Below are 5,096 nucleotides of genomic sequence, written 5' to 3'. Positions count from 1 at the left end.
GGAGAGGTATCTCTGGGCCCTCTCGGTATTGCACATCACTATAAGCCTTGCAAGCAATGTGACTAATGAGTTAGTTGGGGGATGATGCATTATGGAACGAGTAAAGAGACTTGCCGGTAACGAGATTGAACTAGTTATGATGATACCAACGATGAAATCTCGGGCAAGTAACATACCGATGACAAAGGAAACAACATATGTTGTTGTGCGGTTTGACCGATAAAGATCCGCGTAGAATATGTAGGAACCAATATGAGCATCCAGGTTCCGCTATTGGTTATTGACCGGAGATGAGTCTCGGTCATGTCTACAAAGTTCTTGAACCCGTAGGGTTCGCACGCTTAATGTTCGATGACGATATGTATTGTGAGTTATGTGATTTGATGTACCGAAGGTTGTTCAGATTCTCGGATGCGATCACGGACATGACGAGGAGTCTCGAAATGGTCGAGACAATAAGATTTATATATTGGAAGGTTATGTTTGGACACCGGAAAGGTTTCGGATAGGTTCGGGCATTTTCTGGAGTACCGGGCGGTTAATGGGCCTTCACGGGCCTTACTGGAAGAGAGGAGGAGGCAGCCAGGTGGAGGCGCGCGCCCCTGATGTCTACTACACAACCTTCTTCTTGTAGACGTTCTTGGGCCTCTAAGAGCAGATGTTTGTAGGACAGTAGCAAATTTCCGTCAAGTGGATGACCTAAGGTTTATCAATCCGTGGGAGGCATAGGTTGAAGATGGTCTCTCTCAAGCAACCCTGCAACCAAATAACAAAGAGTCTCTTGTGTCCCAACACACCCAATACAATGGTAAATTGTATAGGTGCACTAGATCGGCGAAGAGATGGTGGTACAAGTGCAATATGGATGGTAGATATAGGTTTTTGTAATCTGAAAATATAAAAACAGCAAGGTAACTAATGATAAAAGTGAGTGTAAATGGTATTGCAATACGTTGAAACAAGGCCTAGGGTTCATACTTTCACTAGTGCAAGTTCTCTCAACAATAATAACATAATTGGATCATCTAACAATCCCTCAACATGCAACAAAGAGTCACCCCAAAGTCACTAATAGTGGAGAACAAAGGAAGAGATTATTGTAGGGTACGAAACCACCTCAAAGTTATTCTTTCTGATCGATCTATTCAAGAGTCCGTAGTAAAATAACACGAAGGTATTCTTTCCGTTCAATCTATCATAGAGTTCGTAATAGAATAACACCTTAAGACACAAATCAATCAAAACCCTATGTCACCTATATACTCCAATGTCACCTCAAGTATCTGTGGTTATGATTATACGATATGCATCACACAATCTCAGATTCATCTATTCAACCAACACAAAGAACTTCAAAGAGTGCCCCAAAGTTTCTACCGGAGAGTCAAGACGAAAACGTGTGCCAACCCCTATGCATAAGTTCACGAGGTCACCGAACTCGCAAGTTGATCACCAAAACATACATCAAGTGGATCACATGATATCCCATTGTCACCACAGATAAGCACATGCAAGACATACATCAAGTGTTCTCAAATCCTTAAAGACTCAATCCGATAAGATAACTTCAAAGGGAAAACTCAATTCATCACAAGGAGATAGAAGGGGAGAAACATCATAAGATCCAACTATAATAGCAAAGCTCACGATATATCAAGATCGTGCCGAGTCAAGAACACGAGAGAGAGAGAGAGAGAGAGAGAGAGAGATCGAACACATAGCTACTGGTACATACCCTCAGCCCCGAGGGTGACCTACTCCCTCCTTGTCATGGAGAGTGCCGGGATGATGAAGATGGCCACCGGAGAGGGATCCCCCCTTCGGCAGGGTGCCCGAACGGGTCTAGATTAGTTTTCGGTGACTACAGAGGCTTGCGGTGGCGGAACTCCCGATCTAGGTTATTTTCTGGAGGTTTCTGTATTTATAGGAATTTTTAGTGTCGGTCTCATGTCAGGGGGGTCTCCGAGTCGTCCACGAGGGTGGAGGGTGCGCCCTACCCCCTGGGCTCGCCCTCCTATCTCGTGGATGGCATGGGACTCTTCTGGCCCAACTATTTTACTTCGGGGGCTTCTTTTGGTCCATAAAAAATCATCAAAAATTGGCACGTCAATTGGACTCCATTTGGTGTTCCTTTTCTGTAAAATTCAAAAACAAGGAAGAAACAGAAACTAGCACTGGGGTCTAGGTTAATAGGTTAGTCCCAAAAATCATATAAAATAGAATATAAATGCATATAAAACATCCAAGGTTGATAATATAATAGCATGGAACAATAAAAAATTATAGATACGTTGGAGACGTATCAAGCACCCCCAAGCTTAAATCCTGCTCGTCCTCGAGTAGGTAAATGATAAAAAACAAAATTTTTGATGTGGAATGCTACCTAACATATTTATCCATGTAATCCTCTTTATTGTGGCAAGAATATTCATATCCATAAGATTCAAGACAAAAGTTTAATATTGTTATAAAAATAATAATACTTCAAGCATACTAACTAAGCAATTATGTCTTCTCAAAATAACATGGCCAAAGAAAGCTTATCCCTACAAAATCATATAGTTTGGCTATGCTTCATTTTCATCACACAAAAATGCTCTCATCATGCACAACCCCGATGACAAGCCAAGCAATTGTTTCATACTTTAGTAATCTCAAACTTTTTTCAACTTTCACGCAATACATGAGCATGAGCCATGGACATAGCACTATGGGTGGAATAGAATATAATGATGGGGGTTGTGTGGATAAGACAAAAAAGGAGAAAGTCTCACATTGACATGGCTAATCAACGGGCTATGGAGATGCCCATCAATTGATGTCAATGCGAGGAGTAGGGATTGCCATGCAACGGATGCACTAGAGCTATAAATGTATGAAATCTTAACAAAAGAAACTAAGTGGGTGTGCATCCAACTTGCTTGCTCACGAAGACCTAGGGCATTTGAGGAAGCCCATTGTTGGAATATACAAGCCAAGTTCTATAATGAAAAATTCCCATTAGTATATGAAAGTGACAATATAAGAGACTCTCTATCATGAAGATCATGGTGCTACTTTGAAGCACAAGTGTGGAAAAAGGATCGTAGCATTGTCCCTTCTATTTTCTTTTATTTCTTTGGCCTTTTTTTCTTTTTTTAATTTAGCTCCCTTTTTTTGGCCTTTCTTCTTTTTTCGGGACAATGCTCTATTAATGATGATCATCACACTTCTATTTATTTACAACTCGATACTAGAACAAAGTATGACTCTATATGAATGCCTCCAGCGCTGTACCGAGATGGGCAATGAATCAAGAATGACATGTATGAAATTATGCATGGTGGCTTTGCCACAAATACGATGTCAACTACATGATCACGCATGGTAATATGACAATGATGAAGCGTGTCATAATAAACGTAGCGGTGGAAAGTTGCATGGCAATATATCTCGGAATGGCTATGGAAATGCCATAATAGGTAGGTATGGTGACTGTTTTGAGGAAGATATAAGGAGGTTTATGTGTGACAGGGCGTATCATATCACGGGGTTTGCATGCACCGGCGAAGTTTGCACCAACTCTCAAGGTGAGAAAGGGCAATGCACGGTACCGATGAGGCTAGCAATGATGGAAAGGTGAGAGTGCGTATAATCCATGGACTCAACATTAGTCATAAAGAACTCACATACTTATTGCAAAAATCTAAAAGTCATCAAAAACCAAGCATTACGCGCATGCTCCTAGGGGGATAGATTGGTAGGAGAAGACCATCGCTCGTCCCCGACCGACACTCATAAGGAAGACAATCAAAGAACACCTCATGTTTCAAATTTGTTACACAACGGTTACCATACACGCATGCTACAGGACTTGCAATCTTCAACACAAGCATTTCTCAAATTCAAAACTACTCAACTAGCACAACTCTAATATCACCACCTTTATATCTCAAAACAATTATCAAGTATCAAACTTCTCCTAGTATTCAATGCACTTTCATGAAAGTTTTTATTATACCAATCTTGAATGCCTATCATATTAGGACTAATTTCATAAGAAAAGCAAATTACCATGCTGTTCTAAAAGAGTCTCAAAATAATATAAGTGAAGCATGAGAGATCAATAATTTCTATAAAATAAAACCACCACCGTGCTCTAAAAAGATATAAGTGAAGCACCAGAGCAAAATTATCTAGCTCAAAAGATATAACTAAAGCACATAGAGTATTCTAATAAATTCCAATTCATGTGTGTCTCTCCCAAAAGGTGTGTACATCAAGGATGATTGTGGAAAACTAAAAAGCAAAGACTCAAACCATACAAGACGCTCCAAGAAAAACACATATCATGTGGTGAATAAAAATATAGCCTCAAATAAAGTTACCGATGGATGAAGACGAAAGAGGGGATGCCTTCCGGGGCATCCCCAAGCTTAGGATTTTGGTTGTACTTTAATTTTACCTTGGGGTGCCTTAGGCATCCCCAAGCTCAGGCTCTTGCCACTCCTTATTCCATAATCCATCAAATCTTTACCCAAAACTTGAAAACTTCACAACACAAAATTTAAACAGAAAATCTCATGAGCTGCGTTAGTATAAGAAAACGAACCACCAGTTAAGTTACTGTAATGAAATCATTCTTTATTTATATTGGTGTTAAACCTACTGTATTCCAACTTCTCTATGGTTCATAACCTCCGATACTAGCCATAGATTCATCAAAATAAGCAAACAACACACAAAAAACAGAATCTGTCAAAAACAGAACAGTCTGTAGTAATGTGTATGTTTAGAATACTTCTGTAACCCCAAAAATTCTAAAATAAACTTCTGGACGTGAGGAATTTATCTATTAATCATCTGCAAAAATAACCAACCTAATCTCACTCTCTAGTAAAATATGGCAGCAAATCTCGTGAGCTCTAAAGTTTCTGTTTTTTACAGCAAGATCGCAAAGACTTTCCCCAAGTCTTCCCGAAGGTTCTACTTGGCACAAACACTACTTAAAACATAAAAAACCCAATCATAACAGAGGCTAGATTAATTATTTATTACTAAACAGGAACGAAAAGCGAAGCACAAAAATGAAGTTGGGTTGCCTCCAGGGGCGGAGC

Source organism: Triticum urartu, chromosome 3A, assembly GCF_056163025.1.
Source record: "Triticum urartu cultivar PI428250 chromosome 3A, HENAU_Tu73, whole genome shotgun sequence".
Classification (NCBI taxonomy): domain Eukaryota; kingdom Viridiplantae; phylum Streptophyta; class Magnoliopsida; order Poales; family Poaceae; genus Triticum; species Triticum urartu.
The sequence above is the reverse complement of the archived record's forward strand: the minus strand, read 5'-3'. Positions refer to the sequence as shown.